This window comes from Procambarus clarkii, chromosome 16, assembly GCF_040958095.1.
Source record: "Procambarus clarkii isolate CNS0578487 chromosome 16, FALCON_Pclarkii_2.0, whole genome shotgun sequence".
In the NCBI taxonomy this organism is placed as follows: Eukaryota; Metazoa; Arthropoda; class Malacostraca; order Decapoda; family Cambaridae; genus Procambarus; species Procambarus clarkii.
Window position 1 is genome coordinate 34,323,742 of NC_091165.1, and position 24,425 is coordinate 34,348,166.

Sequence of the window (24,425 nt, forward strand, 5' to 3'; positions counted from 1 at the left end):
CCAAAGGTTGACAGGAATATTAACAATGCATTTGGAGCGAGTATATTATTGGGATATTCTACTCGCTACAGTGGCGTGTAGTAAGAGTGGTCACTGGTAGTGTCGCTGTGTAGTAAGAGTGGTCGCTGGTAGTGGTGGCGTGTAGTAAGAGTGGTCGCTGGTAGTGGTGGCATGTAGTAAGAGTAGTCGCTGGTAGTGGTGGCGTGTAGTAAGAGTGGTCGCTGGTAGTGGTGGTGTGTAGTAAGAGTGGTCGCTGGTAGTGGTGGTGTGTAGTAAGAGTGGTCGCTGGTAGTGGTGGCGTGTAGTAAGAGTGGTCGCTGGTAGTGGTGGCGTGTAGTAAGAGTGGTCGCTGGTAGTGGTGGCATGTAGTAAGAGTAGTCGCTGGTAGTGGTGGCATGTAGTAAGAGTAGTCGCTGGTAGTGGTGGCGTGTAGTAAGAGTGGTCGCTGGTAGTGGTGGTGTGTAGTAAGAGTGGTCGCTGGTAGTGGTGGTGTGTAGTAAGAGTGGTCGCTGGTAGTGGTGGTGTGTAGTAAGAGTAGTCGCTGGTAGTGGTGGCGTGTAGTAAGAGTGGTCGCTGGTAGTGGTGGTGTGTAGTAAGAGTGGTCGCTGGTAGTGGTGGTGTGTAGTAAGAGTGGTCGCTGGTAGTGGTGGCGTGTAGTAAGAGTGGTCGCTGGTAGTGGTGGCGTGTATTAAGAGTAGTCGCTGGTAGTGGTGGCGTGTAGTAAGAGTGGTCGCTGGTAGTGGTGGTGTGTAGTAAGAGTGGTCGCTGGTAGTGGTGGTGTGTAGTAAGAGTGGTCGCTGGTAGTGGTGGTGTGTAGTAAGAGTGTGTAACGGTTCTATTGTTACGTAAAGTATGGTGACAAATAAACACAGACACTAAGATACTATATATATATTTGGTCGAATATACAGAAGTACACAGGTGATACGTTGGTGTGAGTTGAGCGCACTGAGCGTTGGTACAGTATCTCGCAAGTGTCTGCTCTAGACCACACTTGAAAGTAGACTAGCCAATGTTCGCTACACCGCTGCTTATATTGCTTGGGCAACACCTCACCGTGTTGCCCGGGCAACGCCTCACCTCATTCATCTCCAAAGGTTGACAGGAATATTAACACTATATTTGGAGCGAGTATATTATTGGGATAATCTACTCGCTACAGAACTCCCCCTCCCAGGGGATGAAAGGAAAAATAATTGATCAAGGAACTTAGCTGGTCGGTGAATTGTACGCCCTGCTCGCGTTACATAACCATCAAAGTTAACTTCCTCCTCTTCGCTGATGTCATCTAACTGGGGTCGTAGGAGGATCCTGTGCTGGGAGGTCGTCCGTCGTCGTAGGAGGGTTGTGGTGCGGCTGGTAATTGGGGTCGAAAAGTGAACTGCGTAGTCGGCGGATGTGTCTCTGGATTTAGCAGTGTCGCAGACGTTGAGACGAAGCCTGGAGCAGAGCAGAGAGCTGAGTGAGGCCGGAGTCGTGGAGCTCTATGTGGGAGAGCGTGGCGGCTCGATTGAGATTTGTGAGTGTCTAAACTCAGGGAGCGAGAGCGTGGCGGCTCGATGCGGTCGTAGTCTGCTGTCTGCTCTGTGTCTAAGCTGTAGCGTCTTGGGTTGATTAGGACTGTACACGCCGAGTACTACATTGTTGACTGTGGAAATTGTAGTCTGGTACCAAAAGATGTAGGCAGTGTGTGGACAAGCTCGGTGTAGCAGGAGAGAAGAATGTGCATAATTGTTGCGTCCTTGGGTCGCTGGTGGAGCATTTAGATCCGGGGCGGATGGGCTCGGGCACCAGGACATTAGGAGGTAATGTAGGCACGTAGTTAGGACAACGAGGTAATCACTGCTAGAGCTGAATTGTCCTGGAGGCGACGAAGAGTCGGAAACGCAAGCTGTAAGTCCTGTATTGCACAAAGGGCTTGAGTCGGCTGAGTATCAAAATGCAGTGAACGTGTAGATGAATCTGATGACAGAGCAGCTGTCGTGGGCGTAGGACAAGCAGTGCCCTGGCAGCGACGGAGAGTCGGCAGGACAAGCTGTAGATCCAGCATGATGTAATCATTGATGAGGCTGTCAGATGAGTGAGTAACGATCGTGGAGCAGCAAGCCGTAGTAGATGAAACTGCAGAGATGGACGCGATGAAAATCATAGCTGTGGCGAGGGTGTTGGCAGTATTCCATCACAGCAAACAGTAGCACTAGAGGTCCAGTGAGAGTCCATCGTGGCTGGGTATCGTCGAAACTTCGTGAAGGTCGAAAATAGCCTCCATCTGCATGAACCAAAATTCTGGCTCATCTGCGTTGTATGCTGGAAACCTGGTAGATAAATCCATGACGAAGATCTAGTTTGTGACTAGGTGTTCTTTTCACTCACTGGGTCACCAATGTAACGGTTCTATTGTTACGTAAAGTATGGTGACAAATAAACACAGACACTAAGATACTATATATATATTTGGTCGAATATACAGAAGTACACAGGTGATACGTTGGTGTGAGTTGAGCGCACTGAGCATTGGTACAGTATCTCGCAAGTGTCTGCTCTAGACCACACTTGAAAGTAGACTAGCCAATGTTCGCTACACCGCTGCTTATATTGCTTGGGCAACACCTCACCGTGTTGCCCGGGCAACGCCTCACCTCATTCATCTCCAAAGGTTGACAGGAATATTAACACTATATTTGGAGCGAGTATATTATTGGGATAATCTACTCGCTACAAGTGGTCGCTGGTAGTGGTGGCGTGTAGTAAGAGTAGTCGCTGGTAGTGGTGGCGTGTAGTAAGAGTGGTCGCTGGTAGTGGTGGCGTGTAGTAAGAGTGGTCGCTGGTAGTGGTGGTGTGTAGTAAGAGTGGTCGCTGGTAGTGGTCGCTGGTAGTGGTGGCTGGTAGTGGTGGTGTGTAGTAAGAGTGGTCGCTGGTAGTGGTCGCTGGTAGTGGTGGTGTGTAGTAAGAGTGGTCGCTGGTAGTGGTGGCGTGTAGTAAGAGTGGTCGCTGGTAGTGGTGGCGTGTAGTAAGAGTGGTCGCTGGTAGTGGTGGCGTGTAGTAAGAGTGGTCGCTGGTAGTGGTGGCGTGTAGTAAGAGTGGTCGCTGGTAGTGGTGGCGTGTAGTAAGAGTGGTCGCTGGTAGTGGTGGTGTGTAGTAAGAGTGGTCGCTGGTAGTGGTGGCGTGTAGTATGAGTGGTCGCTGGTAGTGGTGGCGTGTAGTAAGAGTGGTCGCTGGTAGTGGTGGCGTGTAGTAAGAGTGGTCGCTGGTAGTGGTGGCTGGTAGTAGTGGCGTGGCGTGTAGTAAGAGTGGTCGCTGGTAGTGGTGGCGTGTAGTAAGAGTGGTCGCTGGTAGTGGTGGCGTGTAGTAAGAGTGGTCGCTGGTAGTGGTGGCGTGTAGTAAGAGTGGTCGCTGGTAGTGGTGGTGTGTAGTAAGAGTGGTCGCTGGTAGTGGTGGCGTGTAGTAAGAGTGGTCGCTGGTAGTGGTGGCGTGTAGTAAGAGTGGTCGCTGGTAGTGGTGGCGTGTAGTAAGAGTGGTGGCTGGTAGTGGTGGCGTGTAGTAAGAGTGGTGGCTGGTAGTGGTGGTGTGTAGTAAGAGTGGTCGCTGGTAGTGGTGGCGTGTAGTAAGAGTGGTCGCTGGTAGTGGTGGCGTGTAGTAAGAGTGGTCGCTGGTAGTGGTGGCGTGTAGTAAGAGTGGTCGCTGGTAGTGGTGGCGTGTAGTAAGAGTGGTCGCTGGTAGTGGTGGCGTGTAGTAAGAGTGGTCGCTGGTAGTGGTGGCATGTAGTAAGAGTGGTCGCTGGTAGTGGTGGCGTGTAGTAAGAGTGGTCGCTGGTAGTGGTGGCGTGTAGTAAGAGTGGTCGCTGGTAGTGGTGGCGTGTAGTAAGAGTGGTCGCTGGTAGTGGTGGCGTGTAGTAAGAGTGGTCGCTGGTAGTGGTGGCATGTAGTAAGAGTGGTCGCTGGTAGTGGTGGCGTGTAGTAAGAGTGGTCGCTGGTAGTGGTGGCGTGTAGTAAGAGTGGTCGCTGGTAGTGGTGGCGTGTAGTAAGAGTGGTCGCTGGTAGTGGTGGCTGGTAGTGGTGGCGTGGCGTGTAGTAAGAGTGGTCGCTGGTAGTGGTGGCGTGTAGTAAGAGTGGTCGCTGGTAGTGGTGGCGTGTAGTAAGAGTGGTCGCTGGTAGTGGTGGCGTGTAGTAAGAGTGGTCGCTGGTAGTGGTGGCGTGTAGTAAGAGTGGTGGCTGGTAGTGGTGGTGTGTAGTAAGAGTGGTCGCTGGTAGTGGTGGCGTGTAGTAAGAGTGGTCGCTGGTAGTGGTGGCGTGTAGTAAGAGTGGTGGCTGGTAGTGGTGGTGTGTAGTAAGAGTGGTCGCTGGTAGTGGTGGCGTGTAGTAAGAGTGGTCGCTGGTAGTGGTGGCGTGTAGTAAGAGTGGTCGCTGGTAGTGGTGGTGTGTAGTAAGAGTGGTCGCTGGTAGTGGTGGCGTGTAGTAAGAGTGGTCGCTGGTAGTGGTGGTGTGTAGTAAGAGTGGTCGCTGGTAGTGGTGGTGTGTAGTAAGAGTGGTCGCTGGTAGTGGTGGTGTGTAGTAAGAGTGGTCGCTGGTAGTGGTGGCGTGTAGTAAGAGTGGTCGCTGGTAGTGGTGGCGTGTAGTAAGAGTGGTCGCTGGTAGTGGTGGTGTGTAGTAAGAGTGGTCGCTGGTAGTGGTGGTGTGTAGTAAGAGTGGTCGCTGGTAGTGGTGGTGTGTAGTAAGAGTGGTCGCTGGTAGTGGTGGCGTGTAGTAAGAGTGGTGGCTGGTAGTGGTGGCGTGTAGTAAGAGTGGTCGCTGGTAGTGGTGGCGTGTAGTAAGAGTGGTCGCTGGTAGTGGTGGCGTGTAGTAAGAGTGGTCGCTGGTAGTGGTGGCGTGTAGTAAGAGTGGTCGCTGGTAGTGGTGGTGTGTAGTAAGACTGGTCGCTGGTAGTAGTGGTGTGTAGTAAGAGTGGTCGCTGGTAGTGGTGGTGTGTAGTAAGAGTGGTCGCTGGTAGTGGTGGCTGGTAGTGGTGGTGTGTAGTAAGAGTGGTCGCTGGTAGTGGTGGCGTGTAGTAAGAGTGGTCGCTGGTAGTGGTGGCGTGTAGTAAGAGTGGTCGCTGGTAGTGGTGGCTGGTAGTGGTGGCGTGTAGTAAGAGTGGTCGCTGGTAGTGGTGGCGTGTAGTAAGAGTGGTCGCTGGTAGTGGTGGCGTGTAGTAAGAGTGGTCGCTGGTAGTGGTGGCTGGTAGTGGTGGCGTGTAGTAAGAGTGGTCGCTGGTAGTGGTGGCGTGTAGTAAGAGTGGTCGCTGGTAGTGGTGGCGTGTAGGAAGAGTGGTCGCTGGTAGTGGTGGCTGGTAGTGGTGGTGTGTTGTAAGAGTGGTCGCTGGTAGTGGTGGCGTGTAGTAAGAGTGGTCGCTGGTAGTGGTGGCGTGTAGTAAGAGTGGTCGCTGGTAGTGGTGGCTGGTAGTGGTGGTGTGTTGTAAGAGTGGTCGCTGGTAGTGGTGGCGTGTAGTAAGAGTGGTCGCTGGTAGTGGTGGCTGGTAGTGGTGGAGGGTCATATGACCCCGTCACCTGAGGTGGGTGCCACAGTAGAGGTGGCGGCGTGACCCTCGTCATGTCTCCCTGCTGCTGACGGCGCCTCTCACAATACTCACGTCCCGCCGCCCACCCACTCTACCAGGTGAGCTCCTTGTGCCTCTCCCGCAGCTCTTTCCTTGCCATCATCTCCTCTCTTGTTTATGTCTGGTTGTTGACAGCTAATAATGTTTGTACGACACGCAACAAGCACTTTTGAAACTCTTGATCATCCTATAACATAAACGCCTCTCCCAACATCTGTGCTGTCATCGGGAGGACAAACCCTTCATGCAAACTTTTCCTACTGTCAAGAAGAATGATGTTTTTTTTTATAACTTTTTGTTTCATGAACTATTGTAGTTAGTCGTGGTTGAATATAGTTAATTTTTGCGGTCCGTCTAATTACCACAAGCTTCACAAAGCTATCTGGCAATACGTTAGTAATGAATAAATATGATATATTTACTCATTATAATGTTGGTGCTGAATGTACAACACGAAAAAACTTAATTTTAATCTGGAAAAGTGTCTTTTTATAAAGAAATTAGACGAAAATATAGAGCTGGTGACGCCAAATCAAGTCAACGATCCAAGCATTGGATAGGTTAGGTTAGGTTAGGTTAGCTCAGCCTAACCTAACATATCATATTTATTCATTACTAACGTATTGCCAGGAAGCTTTGTGAAGCTTGTGAAGCTTGTGGTAGCTTGTGGTAATTAGACGGACTCTTTATAACTGTTTCATAAAGTATTGTACTTGGTCGTGGTTGGATATAGTTAATTTTTGTTTCTATGGTTACGGAGGCTGTTATCTTGGAGCGTTGTGCTTTGCCGACTGTCTTGGTATCTTAATAATGGCTGTAATGATGACATAATATAACTACCTAGGGAATATATATATAAGTTTTTATTAATGATAATTGTCTATAATTGTTAGAGAAGCGGAAACCTTGTGTTCAGTTGAGATACAGGTCATTTTGTAAATATGATGATTCACATACAAAAATTTTAGACATCCCTAATCCGTTTATTTCTGTTTTTTTGGGACAATAACCCAACATGTATATATATACTTCAGGTATACATTGTGGTCTCCTCCCCCTAGGTTGACCTACCAACCTTCCCCAGAAGGCAACCCTACAAACATTGCCTAACTTCCTGGTACATACTTACTGCTAGGTGAAGAGGTTCATTAGGTGAAAGGAAATGTTCCCAAACATTTCTGTCCCATCCAGGAATCGAACCTGGGAACCCCAGTTGTGTATGGAGAACAAACCCAAGTGTACTAAGTAAACCTCTAGGATACTCATATACAGGCTAACCTAAGTATCTACTTTGGTTAGTACTTTGTACTTTGGTGCCTAACCAGTACTTTGGAGAAAGTAGAATGCACAGCAGTAAAAATACACCCAGAACTAAATTGACTGTTATACCAGGAAAAGTTGAAGGCCACAGGACTGACAGACTAGACAGGCCAGATCTCACGGAAACGTATAAATTGCTGAACAAATTGCAGGACAGTGGTGGCTCATGGAAAAACATTGCCAGATGTAGCGTTGAGAAATCCTTCACTAACTTGTAGCATGAAATCTGCTATTTTTGTCATGTGTTAAAGAATATTGGCAAAATTAAGTTATAAATATATTGAAAATAGCATACAAAGATTTTTTATGACATATTTGTTAGTTGCTTATTATTCTAGTGCGAGGTTGATGGAGTCATACACCTGGCAGCATGTGTCTGGAGGAACTGCACCTCAGTAGCTCCAATGGGCGAGATGCCACTGTTGGAGGATATTAATCCAGACTACTTATTTAAAGGAACACATGTAACACATACAGCTTCAAGCTAAACAAGTCACAATGTGAACAAGTAGTGTAGTGTAAGTCACAATGTGGTTCAGAAAACAGGAGATGCTTTTCCCCCATGGGGTTATAAACCCATGGAACTGCCTACCCACTGAAGCCATAAATGCAATTCAATTGTAAAAAATCCCCAGGGGAAATTGGGGGACTTTTGGTGAGTAGCCAGCTTCCTGTACTCGTCTAGGCCACGAGATAGATGGTGGCCGTCGGATAAAATTGAGGTGAACTTTACTGTGCAGTCTTTTAAATTAGAAAATGAGCTAGGCTAAGTTCAAGATGCCTGTGTATGATTTTACCATACTGTTCCTATTCTGTAGCCTTACTAAATTACACCTTTTGTATTTCTACTCTATTTGTTAATGTTAAACTACTGCTACTGTTGCTAGCACTCCAGGCTCCAAAATGTCTGTCTGCCTGTCATCATTAAGAATCACCTTATGTATATCATTTGTAATTTTTTTTTTGTATATCATAACATTTTGTATATCACAAATATCGTAATCATACATTTTCTGGGGGGAGCCCCGTCGGCTCCCCGGAGCTTTACCGGCTGATATGCTAATGTTAGACTTTGGCATCAGTCATGTGTATGGAGTTCTAGGGCCTACCGGGGACCACGGCCAGAACCTGGCCCCCTCAAAGAGGCAAGTGGAGCAATGGCCTATAGAAACCCCCGTGTGGTTGGAAGCATTCTATGTCTGCCATCAACCGGGTCAAGCATCCAGAAAGGTAAGCATTCAAAAACAAACCCCTATTCTGGTGAAAATTGCTACCTAGAACCGAACTAGTGGATAGAACTCTTCAACAGAAAGCAAGGAAACTAGTATGACGTCATACGTCACCGCGCCGCTGTCTGCGCAGCTCCCCCCTCCCCGGGAGGGGGAAGGGGGAGCCCCAGACCTCCCACGCCGGCTATCCACCCATCAGTTCTTCGGCTGATGCTATAGGCAACGGTTATGTGCTCCGGCTCCAGTGGTTGTTTCAGCACTGTACCTAGAGTGTGGTGTCTGTTTTCTAAAGGTGCGTGAGCCAGGAGTGATTCTCCAGTACTCAGCCTGCATGCGCCTAGGGTTCCCTTCCCTAGGTGCCCTGTAAGTACTGCCCTTGGGGCTTGGGGCCACATTCCACAAGTTCCTTGGGTCCTGCCCCTGCTTGGCCGTTTACTGCTTGGTTTTCGGCCGCTCTTTGTGTGCTCGGGTGTTCTGTCTCCCTTGTTCGCCTTAGAGTAAGGGGCAGTTTTTGCACTGGTGGGGCGCAGGGTACTGTGCAGCTTGTCTTTACCAATCATAGCGGCCGGCTCTGTTCCGCTTGGGTACGCTGTCCTCTTGCGGGGTTTTCTTTTTCTTTTTGTTTATCTACCTGGTGGGGGGGGGGTCTGCCTTCGTTCCATCTCCTTGTGCCGCCTGGGGGAGCTGCGCAGACAGCGGCGCGGTGACGTATGACATCATACTAGTTTCCTTGTTTTCTGTTGAAGAGTTCTATCCACTAGTTCGGCTTTAGGTAGCAATTTTCACCAGAATAGGGGTTTGTTTTGGAATGCTTACCTTTCTGGATGCTTGACCCGGTCGATGGCAGACATAGAATGCTTCCAACCACACGGGGGTTTCTATAGGCCATTGCTCCCCTTGCCTCTCTGAGGGGGCCAGGTTCTGGCCGTGGTCCCCGGTAGGCCCTAGAACTCCATACACATGACTGATGCCAAAGTCTGACATTAGCATATCAGCCGGTAAAGCTCCGGGGAGCCTCCGGGTCTCGCCCAGAAAATGGCATTTCATTACATTCAACGCTGGTTTTTTTTTGTATATCATTTGGTATTACAGTGGGGCTTTTATTTATGATGGTGATCCGTTCCCAGAGACGTATCGTAAGTCGAAGCGATTTTTTCCCATAAGAAATGAAGGGAATTGAATTAATCCATTCCACACCCTTAAAAATATTAACTTAAAAATACATTTTATACTGAATACAATTTTTTTCTTTAACTACAATACAGTACATATGTTTGTCTTACCTTTATGGAGGACTTTTGATGGCGTATGGAAGATGAGGAGGTGGGAGGAGGAGAGGTGTTACTGTTTGGAAAGGGAGTCCCCTTCCATTATAACATCAGGCAGTGAGGACTTCTCTGCGGTAAATACTCTGGCACATTTTTCCTGCATACCACTATGACCTGCTTCTGGCTCACTTCTTGATTTTCTCGCTAGAAATTGTTCCATTGAAGATTGTTTTTCCCTTCTTTCCAACACTTGTCTGTAGTGAGGCATCACATTGTCATTAAAAAGATCAATGCAACGGGCTGTTACAGTTTTATCTGGGTGATTCTTTTCAGCAAAACTTTGCAGTCCTTCCCATACTGCACACATTTTCTTAATTAATTAGGAAGGGACATCCTCTAATGCTGCCACCTCCTCCTCCTCCTCTGAAGATTTATTGTACTGCCTAGCTAGTTCAACAACACTAGTACCATTTTCATGTTTATGTATGATCTCTTGTTTTTCCTCTATGGTCATTCTTACATGTGTTTTCATATGTTGAACCTTAGCACTGAATTTCTTGGGACCCATGGTGTGATATATAATAATCAGTTTTATGTCCAAAAAGCAAAAAATCGCCACAAAAACGGAATTTCTTATAGACGTGATCGTCTGTTATAAATTAAAGTGGTGATATGGGGGTATAGAGTATTAAAGGAGAAGGGCCAGCAGTTAGAATCAGGATGTATCAATTAGGGGAGATCAGATAGGCCCGGCCCCCAATAAGAACATAAACAATATTAAGTGGCTTAAGGTCAATACGTCAGCCTAGAGGTTTGATCACTGCTCCCCTACACAGGAAGAATGGATACTCCTTTAAAATTAACTTATTTATTAAACCCTCTTAACAACCCCCCATATACATTAAATAACAATAATTACTTTACCACACTATCTTACTTTAAAAGCCTTGGTCCACATAGGCAGGATACAAGGTTTTACAATTAGGACAAGCTAGGGTAAAGTCTACTGGGCAAGGGACACTAACAAGGACTCTAGGTAGCTTGGTACTACTTGAGCACACATGGTTCCACTGAGACCCCTTAGAGTAACTTAGCAATATAAACACTAGCATAGCCTATACACATTACTACACACTTATGCCAGAAAAACGAACATGCAGCACAATACTTAGCTTTGTAAACTAGACACAGGATAAGGTAAGGGAAGAGGAGGAGGAAGAGGAGAGGGCTACAGAGCAACACAGGAGAGGTGTTGACTCAACCACAGCAGTTCAGAGAAGAACGACCCAGCGTCCAGTCGCTAGCTCCCGAGTTGTTGTGGTTGCCGGGAAGAGCCTAATTGATCGTGCAGCTTATGAACATTACAAATCTTCACCGACATACAATACTGTTTACTTTACTCGTTCTAAGGATAATTAATAATTACTACACTGTTATACTTAATCCACAACAAGCTCAAGAGTCTGAATGCTCTGTGAGAAACAAGATTCGTCTTGTGTCTGGCAAGAAAGATAGGAACAAAGGCTCGTCAACAAGCGCATCAAATAATGTACGGTAAATTATTTTAGAGCTCAATTTGACCTCTGGTTTCCACTGAGGAACCCAGGGTCGTAACATTGTCACTAAGCGGGCAGCTCTAGTAAACCGAGGCAGGTCGGCTCTCGTGACCGGGAACCATGCGCTCGTTCGACCCAAACGTGTACCAACAAATATCGTTAGTTGACGACACTATCGTAAGTCGAGTCGCATTTTTCGATCAAATTTACATCGTAACTCGAGATTATCATAAGCCGGGGCAATCGTAAGTCGAGGTGCCACTGTATTTGGAATGCGAACATTCTAATTTATGTTAGCTAACTTCTCTTTTAGTGTTGACCCCTTTACACCTTTAATTAAGTTTTATCTAAATTAATCAAAGTTTTGTCCAAAACTCCTTACTTAATAGTGGCTTTATTAGTAGTGTGTGTGTGATAGTACCTTTACCAGATATGTTAGATTAAGGAACTGCTGAAATGCTATGCATGTTAGTGGCTTTGCAAGAATGTAAGGATACCAATCTTGTGTAATCTCACCAACCTATTGTAAATAAATTTATTAATATTATAACACTGGTCCGACAATTGCCCCATATTCTTATGTTCTTCGTATACACATTCATTTCAATAAAATTATTATTATTATTATTATTATTATTATTATTATTATTATTATTATTAATATATTATTGTGATGGACAAAATTCTGTGTACCGAGTCAATTGCCTACACACTTCGTTAAACGAAATTAAAGTTAATCAAGCACTAATCCATAGCAAATGAATGGAGTGCAAGAATCTCCAAAATCTAAATGTTTGGTATACTGCATTGTAGCCCAATTCAGCTTTTATATCCTTCAGTATTGGTATGCACTATTTAAGGTCCAATATGTTTTTCCTTCGTAATTAGTTATTTTTGTGTTATCTTGTATTAAATTTTTGTTTACTAAGAATTACCTGTGTATTTTCTACATTTAATGTCATCTAATTTCTTGCATTTCTTTGTTAGTGTTACTATTGTCCCTTATGTTCCTTGTTTTATTTTTAACCCTTGTGTTGCTAAGGGCTATTTAGCCCTTGTCACCCACAGGCACATAACAAAAAAAAAAATCTTCCTAACCTGTTAATTTGTGTTCCCTTACCACAAGAAAAAAAAATTAATTGTACTTACCAATGACGTAAATGAGCCGACAATATGAGCGATGACGTCACACCCTGCATGCTCCCTCATGCAAGGTGCGTCCCAGAGGCGTCGCTCGCAGTCTTCAAGCAGCCAGAGCTGCCACAAATTTATTTTCGCGGTATTATTTACAGTGTCTAGGCGTATTTTTTCACAATTTTTATTCACTAATTGTGTTGCATATACAGTACTGTAATGTTATTTCATGTTCAATGATAATAAAAGTTGCATACATTGAGTATACACATGAGCACACGCATGGTTTTCAATTATGCCAATATAATATGTATTCACATTGTTCATTATTATATTTACACACACCCATGCACTATTTACAAGTTTTTGCACTATTATTGCACATTCAGAAGTCTTGGAGACAGTGGTAGTCGTTGAAGCAGTTGACAGCACATAATGGGACTGCACACGCTTCACACCATGTTTGCACCACTTTACTTTTCTGATCATTTTTGTTGTTGTTTTACAAACTAAGCAATCAGGTTGGCCTATTGCAAGCTTTCCAGCTGGTGGCAAATGTTTTAGTCTGTGTGCTTGAAAGGCATGTGAGCGAGCATGGGTGTAGCAGCATGCTGCAACACTAGGTTCATGATGGGTCTTTGTATGCCAGGAACATCTTTACCAAACTTTGTTAGTAACTGTGTCACAAGTGTAAAACCAAACGAATGGAAACTGGGTTTACGTCCAGTTTTCACCAGAAACATCTTGTAGTTATTCAGCATGCTTTTGTCAACAAGATGGAAAAACACTTTTTTCGTCCACTTTAATGATTTCCGTATACTCTCGACAGTGCTCACTATCATGTCAGATTTATCAACCAAATGCATGTTGATATTATAGTCAAGAACACAATCTGGCTTATATACTGGATCTTGCATTACTCAGTTCACCTTGCCACTGTTCACCATTCTACCATGGTGACTACCGGTTGTCATGACTACCGGTTGTCATGGTAGTCATGACAACCATTCATGACTACCATCATGAATGGTTGTCAGCAAGTTCACCTCTCTCTTGTCTTTCCACCTAACAGAATATTTGTTGACATGTTCTTAGCTAGCAATCACCAACTTCAAGATTATTGTCAAACACTATCATTTCCCTTCTTCTTGACTTTACTGTGCCAACCATTCCAGTTCTATGTTCAATCAAGAACTTAAGCTAGTAAGGGACTTGTATAGTAGTTATCCGTGTATAAAATGTGGCCCTTGTTCATCCATGGTGCCATCAGTGACTTCACCACACTACCTGAGAAACCATGTTGGTCGTTACTGGGAATGTCTACATTTCTAGCAGAATACAGAATCATGTGTAACATATCCTGTTTCACAGTCACAAAGAACCAAGAATTTCAATCCAAATTTGTTGCGTTTGGAGGGAGTATACTGCTTGAAGGCAACACGTCCTTTGAAAAGCACAAGGGATTCGTCAATCACCAGCTTCTGTGCTGGTACGTAGAAATCTCTGTACTTTCCAATCGCTTCAGTCATAATGTACCTGACTCTCCAAAGTCTATCATTTTCTGTCCTGTCTTCATTACTTGCAAAATGAAGACACCTGAGGAGTATCTGAAACCTGTCTGGGGACATACATTTCCCGTACAAAGGTGTTGGAACAGTCTGGTCTTTGCTCCAGTAATCTGTGACAGCGTGTTTGACACAATGTTTCATCAACATACGTAGTGCCAAAAATACATTACATTTCACCTACAGTAGTGTTTTTTTCAACGCTGCAATCTTGAATATTCTGTTCTCTCTTTTTTCCAATGAGATGAGCTGCATGAAGGTTCGTTTGGTGTACAATATATTCCATGAGCGGCTCATCGTAAAATGCTGTAAAATATCCATTTCACACATGTCCTCGCCATTATCAGGGAAAATGTCTGTAATCCCAACGTCTTTATTGTCAAAGGGAGGAATTAGAGGAATAAAATCGTCACCATCACTACACACAAGTACACCTTGTGTCCTGCGAGACGCAACAGTGGCACGACGGCAAGGAAGTGTTGTACACCGTGGACCAGGAGCTGAGGCCCGTCTACTTAAAGTACGGGTGCTACGGGAACGTGAGGTATACCTCACGTTCACGCGAGTTCATGTGAAATGGAGTGTACACGAGGGTCTTGGTTCCTCATTTGGTGCCATGCAGCGGTGCTTGGCTGGAGCGAGACGCTGCTGATGCGACAAAATCTCGCTTGGTAACACCACTGGTACAGTACTAGCGACAGGCGTGGTAACACTGAATCCACTTCACTAAACCCAGAAAGTCACCTTCCTCTGACACGTCACCCAAAATATCCTCATACTCTCAATAAGTACAAGAACTGTGTGGTCGTGGGTGAATTGGAGTAGACACTGGGCGAGGAGGCACTGGTGAGCGTATAGGCCTCGCCATGGGAGGAGGCTGTATCTCGTATTCACTGTCTGTGCTACTATCATCGGTCAATTGTGTGTAGTCCTTATCAATGTCCGAGTCATCAAAATCACTTTCCCTCGCCATCGGAAAATAATTTACTAGTTATTTGCTCTTAAGTGATTGCGTGCTGCCTGTCCGGGAGGCGTTTGGCCGTGCATTCGCCATGGTGACCGCTGGGTAACAGGCCTCCCACATGTTGGTGGCGAGAGCAGGATTTTTTTTACAAAATGGCGGCTGTTTACTATAGTCCTTGGGCAGCGTATGGGGGGGCCCCCCCTACCCCACTGGCCATTCAAATCTTGCGTGGCACTTCATCACGTCATATAACGTGATGCGCAATTTTGTGTAATTTAAGGGTTAAGAGGGCCTAACAACGAAAAAATTTGGAAAAATCATAAAATACTGAAATACCGTGGCACCTCTATTAACGAGTTTAATCCGTTCTGGCACCGAGCTCGTTATGTGGAAAACTCGTCTTAAGAAACAAATTTCCCCATTTAAAATAAAAGAAATAAATTTAATCCGTTCCACTTCCAAAAACATCCATACTTGTATGACATTTTTTTTATGTAAATATAATACTGCACATGTAATTTTAAATGTTTTGTTGTACTGTTTTCATATTTACCTTATGAAGAGTCATTGCTGGCTTGAGGGAGACGATGGGGAGGTGGGAAGGAGGAGAAGGGTTATGGTGTGGAAGGAGAATCCACCTCTGGGGGTCAGGCGGGCTCTCTCTTCTTGGGAATTTCACCCCACTGGGACTGGGTTGTGGTTCACTATCACTGGCTCTTCTTTTCTCTACTTTTGTAAAGAACGTATCTATTGACAATTGCTTTTGTCTTTGTATTAGGATGTTTAAAACAAGACAGCAAATTGTCATTAAACACACACCGAGTTGTTACTGCTATATCAAGGAAGTTTTTCCAAGAATGCAGTCACTTTTTCAAACATTCCCAACACTTCCCTGATCTCACTGGAAGAGGCAGCATTCTCCCTTACCTCCTCATCCCCTTACTAATAGTGCAAATTGTTGATGAGGCCCTGCCATACTCCCTTGTGAGATCAGGTACACAGACACCACACTCATGCTTTGCTATAATTTCCTTCTTCAAATCCACAGTAATTGTGTCCTTCATCTTGACAACACTATCTTTAGCAAGCAGCTTCTTTGGTGACATCGTGCATTACAAATTGTAGTCACAAAACCACGAAAAACCAAAGAGAAGCACAAATAAATACAGAGGGATGCTTGTCGTGCACGATTCAACAACAACACTGGCGTCGGAGGCATCCGAGAATTTGTGAGAACCCACAAGCCGCTAGGAAGCACCATGTGGTTTTGCTCGTTAATAGAGGTGAAGCTCGTCAATAGAGACAAATTTGCTGTGAGTGGCTTGCTCGTTACTGGAAATGCTCGTAAATAGAGCCGCTCGTTAATCGAGGTGCCACTGTATTTGTAAAAATACTATGTAATAGTAATTACCTAAGTGTAGTTACAGGATGAGAGCTACGCTCGTGATATCCCGTCTTCCCAACACTGTCATATAACGCTTTGAAATTACTGACGGTTTAGGCCTCCACCACCTTCTCACTTAACTTGTTCCAACCATCTACCAATCTGTTTACAAAAGTGAATTTTCTTACATTTCTCCGGCAGCTTTGTTTCATTAGTTTAAAGGGGGGGCGTCATTTCTAAATTTGCCCAAAATATGAAATAAATGAAATCTCGTTCGATTTCAATCAAACTTTTTGGACAAGTTGTATATGAAAAGGGTTTCATCAGGCCCAAGTCTCGGCATCGTAGCATAAATTGGAAGGGAGAAAAAAAATATTGAATTATGTGTCAAAAATGTTCCAAAATGGTCAAAAGCGATTATCAAACAAAAGTGTCAACTGAAATCATGTCTATGACTCAAATATCACAATAGCATATATTAAAAACAAATTATAATTAGTATTATTAATTAAAAATTTAGTTAGTTTTTTTTTTTTTTTATCTCTTTTGTTTATAGGGCAATTTGCATGAAACTTATACACGTGACTGCACGTAAGCCTATCTGTAAGGGTGCCAATTTTGGAGGAAATTGGTTGATGTTGCCCTCTAGTCACAGATGGCAACACCTTAGACTTTATTTTTTACATATTTATTTTCAAGTAACATAAACGTTCAAATATCTTTCATTTTTTATTCAATTTACATGAAACTTACACCTTATATGTAAAGTTTGTCACTAAAATCTGTTGGAAGCATTTTTTCCCCGAGTTCATTTATTGATTTTATGTAGCAATAAACATGATATATTTGCATAGTTTTTGGGGAACTTTGACTATTTGTATTAGGAAAACTAAAGGCGTTTTGGAAAATCCCCTTCTACAGATCCTTTATTATATGCTAATGTGTCAGAAAAGTGTCAGAATGATTATATCTGAAAGGTGTGGTTGTAAATACTGTATACACTTGAAAATGTGTAAAATTCGTTGGAAAAAAATACAAAAATAAAAATCTCCGTTACTATTTAGGCTACAGTACTGAAACTTGGAACAATTGCAGCCTTTTCATATACAACTAGTCAAAAAAATATTGGTTGACATTGAACAACTTAATTTTCCAGAAAAAACGCCACCTGTCTGTCTATGGCCTCTTGTTCTTGAAGTTCCGTGTCTCGGGAATTCTTCCCTATCAATTTTATCGATTCCTGTCACTATTTTGTACGTAGTCATCATATCGCCTCTTTTTCTTCTATCTTCTAGTTTTTGCATATTTAATGCCTCTAACCTCTCCTCGTAGTTCTTGTCCTTCAGTTCTGGGAGCCACTTTGCACCTTTTCCAGTTTGTTGATGTGCTTCTTAAAATATGGGCACCATACAACTGCCGTATATTCCAGCTTTGGTCTTACAAAAGTCGTGAACAGTTTCTTTAGTTATTTTGCCATCCATGTATTTAAAAGCAATTCTGAAGTTAGAAAGTGTAGCATAGGCTCCTCGCACAATGTTCTTAATGGTCCTCAGGTGACAGTTTTCTATCTAGAACCACCCCTAGATCTGTCAGAATTCTTTAAAGATTTCTCACATAATTTATAGGTTGTGTGGGGTCTCTCTTCTCCAATTCCACATTCCATAACATGGCATTTATTCACATTAAATTCCATTTGCCAAGTGATGCTCCATATATATATTTTGTCCAGGTCTTCTTGAAGGGGCATGACAATCCTCTAAGTTTATCTTCCCTATTATCTTAGCATCATCAGCAAACATGTTCATATAATTCTGTATTCCATCTGGTAGATCGTTTATGTAGACAATGAACATTACCGGTGCAAGAACTGAACCCGTCACTGCACTTGTGACATTCCTCCAATCCGATACATTGCCTCTGATTACAGCCCTCAATTTTCTATCAGGAAATTTTTCATCCATGTTAGAAGCTTACCTGTCATCCCTCCAATATGTTCCTGTTTCCAGAACAACCTCTTATGTGGAACTCTGTCAAAAACCTTTTTTAGGTCCAGATAGATGCAGTCAACCCAACCCTCTCTTTTCTGTAAAATCTCTGTGGCTCGATCATAGAAACTAAGTAAATTTGTTACACAGGATCTTCCAGATCGAAAACCATACTGTCTGATATTATATCGTTTTTTTCCAGGTGTTCTACCCATTTAGTTTTAATTATTTTTTCCAATATTTTCACAATTACATTAGTCAATGATACAGGTCTATAATTGAGGGGGTCTTCCCTGCTGCTACTTTTGTAGATTAGAACGATGTTAGCCTTTTTCCACACATCAGCCACAACTCCTTTACACAGGGATGCCTGAAAAATCTGTTGAAGTGGAATGCTAAGCTCGAGTGCACATTCTCTCAGAACCCATGGTGAAACTCCATCTGGACCAACTGCTTTGTTCTTACTTAGCTCCATGAGCATTTTTTCCACTTTGTCTCTAGACACCTCTATGTGCTCTATGTTGTTCTCTGGAATCCTTAAAGCGATATATCGGGCGAGAAGACGAGTTACAGCACCATTTATGGTACCGACTCTGGAGTGAGCAGCCCGGGCATCTATCTTAAGGTTATCTTGAGATGATTTCAGGGCTTAGCGTCCCTGCAGCCCAGTCCTCTTCCAGGCCTCCTTTTCGTTACTCATCCCAGCCCGTAGCAGCTGTCTAACTCCCTGGTACCTATTTACTGCTAGGTAACGGGGGCATCAGAGTGAAAGAAACTCTGCCCATTTGTCTCCGCCTCACTGCGGATCGAGCCCGGAACCTCGGGATTACGAATCCGAAGCACTGTCCGCTCAGCTGTCAGGCCCCACCGTGGCAACACAGTGGTGCAAACTGATTATTTTTATGATGAAAACTTGCGTATTTATGGTAAATTTGCAGCCGCAATTGTACAGAATGTGGTGACCCATGGCTCTGGTGCCCGGAAGGGTATTGCGCCATACTTTCTGAACGTAAATTTTTTCGTAATAACATAGAAAATAACTTCTTGTGCATAAATAATATTCACTGTTGACCGAACCACACTAGAAAGTGAAGGGACGACGATGTTTCGTCATCTAATAAACGTGACCTAACATAAAGCTTACCCTTTCATTTATCTTTCTTTCTCTTTCCTTCTTTCTTTTTTCTTTCCCTTGTTTTTTCTTACGATCCCTTGCCTATTCCTATTACTATCCCCTTCTTATTGGCTGGGTATAAATAGGAGCTGCCTTGTATGGGCCAATAGGTCTTCTGCAGTTACCTATGTCCTTATTCCTATTACATGCCCTCTATTACACCTCACCTTTCACAGTATATACTCAGATATATACTGACCGCATGCCTCTCTGCAAGGGTGTCCATTTTGAAAGGAATCGGTTGATGTCAACCTCAGCCACAGGTGGCCAAACTTTAAACTTATTTTACTCAAGTAATTTACAACTTCATGGTGCATTGGACTCTTTCATTTATTAATCACTTTACATGAAAATTACACATTATATGTAGAATTTGTGCTTCTACAATCCCCATTAAACACTTTGTTCCTATGTCCATTTATTGATTTTATAAATATTTATAAACATCAGTTTGTTACATATTTCTGGGGGGAAACATTGAAAAATTGTATTATTGCACTAAACAATTTTTTTTATATAAAATTGCTAATAAAAATCCTTTATTATATGCTAATGTGATAGCCGAGTGTCATAGAAATGACACTCGGCTGTCGGCTTACTTAAAGCCGACTTTACTTTACTGTCGGCTTAAACAAACTTGTGTTTGTCCTGGCATTTTAAAAAGTGTTGAAAATTTGTTGAATAATAGGTTTTTTTAATTTCCTATTTATGCTACGATGCTGAGACTTGAACCAGTTGAAGCTCTTCATATACAACTAGCAAATAATTTGATTGAAATTGAACAATTTTTTTTTTTTTTTTTTTTTCTCTCCCCTTAAATGCTGGTCCCATTAAACCTAAATTACTGTATACTATATCACTGTTATGTTCCAAGAAAATGTTATGAGAAAGTCCAGCTGCTTTTCTAATTTACACCTTGGTTTTCCATTCTGTTATTAATGTAAATAAACTATTGTACTGTACTGTTGCTAGTACTACTGACTCCATATTGTAATAGTCTATGCCTCATCCTTAGGTATCACATTTTTTGCATTCATTTGTTATTTTTCATGATCTTTCTCAATTTGTTAGCTTAAGTCTCCCTGAGTATTAAATGTCTTATCCCCTTACACCTTTATGTAAATGTTGTTTATATTATTTTAAGTTTGGCAGGAAATGCTTTGCATTATATTGGCTTCATTAGTATTTGTAACTCCTGTCCCTACAATTGTACATTACTCTTATGTTTTTTGTATGCACACTGCTTTTGAATAAACATTATCATTTGTAGCCATGTCACCATATTTCCTTCTGGGAGCTGCCAATTATAGTAGGTGACATTTGTTTTTTTTTTCCAGGTTTTATCTCAACACAAACCTTTAACTCTTTAGAGCTCCTTTATTCCCCCCTTTCTTACCCAACTTTGATAAAATATCTACTCTTCTCTTCGAAGATACTGGTTATTACCATATGATTTCCAACTTGAAACCTTGTACAACCATCTCATTAAATGTTTCATGGGTATTCTGCAATCTTGTCTATCATGCCAAACTGTATTGTGTTCCCACTCTGCATTTCATATTCACTTCTTTCACTCGTACCACATCTTGTATACTTCATTCACCTGGGCTCTAAGAGACTTGAACTGTGGACCCCATGTGTATGTGGCTGAAGCTCATTCCTTTTTTTTTTTGTACAGTGGTACCTCGCATAACGATCGCCCCAAATGGTGAACATTTTGGGTAACGACCGGCCCGATCGGCGACAAATTGTCTCGTATGACGAATGTGCGTTTTGAGTAATGTCAACACCACATGGTGGGGTCGCACTGCTTCTTGCACATTCTTGGATGCCTCCGAGGATGCAAATAAATTATGTTGTTCTTGTTTAAAGATGCTAATGATGCCGGGATATAAAGGGGTGACTGCTTAGATGTTGCAAAACATTGACATTTTTGTAGAAAAAAGAAATGAAATTTCAGATACAACAAATGTCAAAAATGTTCGTTCGGTGTTTGGTAGGTAGGCTGCTCCATTGTAACAATCTTTCTTTGTTTCAAATGTGTTCCGTTTTTGTATTTGTCATTTACGTCTCAATAATGGAGCTGCCTACCGTACATACACTGCACAAACCTTTGATATTTTTCGTTCTTCAAATTTGTTCAATGTTTATTTTTCATTTGTCTTATAGCAAAAGGTTCGTTTGGTGGTCGGCAGGTAGGCTGCTCCATGTTTCTTACATAAAAAAACGAAAATAATAAAAAAAATGAAGAATTTTTAAAGCCAGAACAAATGTCAAAAAGGTTCATTTGGTTGTCTACAGATAGGCTGCTCCATGTTTCTTAAATAAAAAAAAATGAAGAATATAAACAGTTGAAACAATTTGAAAAATGGACAAATGCCATAAAGGTTCGTTCAGTGTTTGTCGGGTAGGCTGCTCCATTATTGAGACGTAAATGAAAAATACAAAACATATGGAACACATTTGAAACAAAGAAAGATTGTTATAATGGAGCAGCTTACCCGTCAAACACTGAACGAATCTTTATGGCATTTGTCCATTTTCCAAATTGTTTAAACTTCTTTTTATTTTGATTTTGATTTTATTTAACATGGAGCAGCCTACCTACCGACCACCAAACGAACCTTTTGCTATAAGGCAAATGAAGAATAAATATTGAACAAATTGGAAGAAAGAAAAATGTCATAAAGGTTTGTGCAGTGTTTTAACAATAATTAAATAATTGTACCTATACACTCTCATTATAAAACATATTTAATCATAAAATAACAGTTTTATTGCCCTCTGTGGAGGCTTACTGGCCCTAGCGATCATTATATTCACCTTTCCCTTATTTATTAAGTAAGGACGAGTAAAAAGTCATGCCCTTATACAAGGGGGCTGGTTTTTGGGGCTGTGGATCTTTTATCCCCACACCTGTTCAGGTGTGGGTTTCTGGCATCCTATCCTGGGGTTTTGTTTACTAGTTTTTCTGATTGGTATCTCCCTTCTCTCTTCACTGCAACCAACTAGTCCTCGTACAAATAACATCACTTTTTGCTTGTATGCGACCTACAGCCAAAAATTGCCATAATTGAAAATGGAATTGGCTCGCAAAAGTGACGTACTGTCCTGTTTTCTGTTTTGGGTCTTCTGAGTTAGTTAGGTAAGGAAAGGACTGTTTAAATTTAGTTTTCATTATGTTTTGAAACTTTAGGAGAACTTGCTGCCCACCTAACATTCCAGAGCTCCTTGCTGTTTTGGGTCTATGTCATTTGGAAAATAAATTTCCATTTTGGATTACAGCAATTTTTGGTCGTAGAGCATAAGAGTGAAAAGCAACGTATGCTTTTCATTTGTTTCATCTGCACCATCGTGGTTATTTGTAAGAGGACAGGTTGCTGTAACCCCAGTGTTAAGGTTAACAGCTAGGGTTGCTATTTTAAAGCTATTGAGCTATTGCAACTAAGCTTTCTGGTGTATTTTGTTTTTGGTAGGTCTTATGCCTAATCTCCCTTCCTCTTGCCTTGTAAAGTTAGCTAGATTCTGGTTTTGGCTCCCTGTTGGTCTGAGTAAGTCTTGGAATTGGAAGCCTTGTGTAATTTCACAAGGCTTAACAAACTGGTACCAGTGCTCTAGCTTCGGGAGGTACTGGTGTGCTCACCAGGAAAGGGCATTTCATTTCATTCAAATCTTGATTTTTGTATTTGGAGCATTTTCGTGTTTGTCCTTCTATGGATTTTACTTTTAACCCTTAAACTGTGCAACGCAGGCTCATGTCTGGTTTGCGCAACGCGCCTCCAGGTATTTGTATTTTTCATGTTCCATTCAAAACTCCCGTGGCTACATGGGGTTCACATCGGCTTCCTCAGGGCTCTTGTAAACAGACGCCATCTTTAAAAAAAATCGTAGTAGTGTGTGAGCAACCAAGGCTGGTGCTCGCAGCATGAGTGCACAGCATTGCTGTTCAGCGTGTGACCACAGCATCGCCTAATAATGTAAAAATATATATATAACTCGTATTATTTAGCCATGATAGTGTTATAGGAGAGCCTGAGTGTGATAATGACTGGGTACAATGTTCAAATATCAGTGATTCAATGCTGTTCACGATGTTCACAGCGCTAGCCACAGCACCACAGCATTATTTCGTCCATCTAGGAATCTTCAAATGATTTCTTAGGTTCCTTTTCAAAATAAACGTGTAGTCAATTATTCATTTACAGGTATTAGTGACCAGGATTGTGATAATAGCAGGATTGTGGTTATAATTAGCATTGTGCATAGTATTGTGGAAGGAGGAATTTTGGTGAGGGAGGGAGGGCGAGAATTGAGGTAGCCTCATTGTGTGTGTGTGGCTGCCACTCTTGTTTTGCTCAATACTAGCTTAGTGGTTCGCTATGGGCAACACATATGTACATGGGTATATACAGTGTGTATATAGTGTAATAACAGCAACAGGAGAATGTTGAGAGGAGCTATTTTGGTGAGGGAGGTTACGTAGTAATCGTAGCGTCGTCTGCTGTGTGATTTTTCATGCAGTGTATGGTGGCAACTGTACTGTTTGGACACAATACCAGCATACTTGCATAGTTTTGGTAAATAAAACATGTAGATAGGTATATAGAACATGTGTAATAAGAACAATAACAGAATGGTGGGAGGAGCAATGTTGGCGAGCAAGATGTTGGAGTGAGGGAAACTGGCTGGGTGTGGCTGCTCTCACTCTAGGTGTTCTGAGCGTGTTGATGGTGAATGTATATAGTGTGTGACAGTGTATAGTGTGTAAATAGATTGTATATATACATAAATTAGCATGATACATAGTATGTGCAGCATATGTGTACACAAGTGTCATGCACGTAACAGTGTCTTCGGACAGTACGGATGTTTTACTGCCATAATATAGTGTACGTGTTCACTATACATAGGATTAGCACGTAAAAACAAATAAATTGTATTTGGAACTGTGCGCAAAAAATGAACAAAAATATATTCGCGGCAACTCGCGCGCCCCGCCCCAGGTGCCCTACTGGCCCCGGAAGCATGCGTCACGGGCGATTAGGGAATGATGACGTCACGCGTCAACTTCCGGACCCCATAGTAGCCAAAGTAAGTACAATTTCAAATTTTTTTTCACATACCCATACTGAGGGAAGGGTTTTTGACACTTTAAACAATCAAAAGAATTTTTTCCAGAGAATTTATGTCCTGCGCACTGTGGGGGTGTCATATTTGAAGGCAACGCAGTTAAGGGGTTAAGGCTTTTTCTTGCTTC

The 24,425-nt window shown here is 42.7% G+C and overlaps 1 protein-coding gene across 4 annotated transcripts in view; it reads left to right on the forward strand.

Annotated features, from left to right (window-relative positions):
- The first annotated feature begins 5,407 nt into the window (after positions 1–5,407).
- Positions 5,408–24,425, forward strand: part of LOC123760118 (beta-1,3-galactosyltransferase 1) — a 133,913-nt gene continuing 114,895 nt past the window's right edge. For 2 of the 4 annotated variants that reach the window (XM_045745605.2, XM_069325434.1), the window contains exon 1: positions 5,412–5,648. The gene's annotated coding sequence lies outside the window, so the exon portion shown is untranslated. Of the gene's footprint in view, positions 5,649–24,425 lie in introns of all 4 variants that reach the window. The other 2 variants (XM_045745607.2, XM_045745606.2) reach the window with 2 other exon arrangements.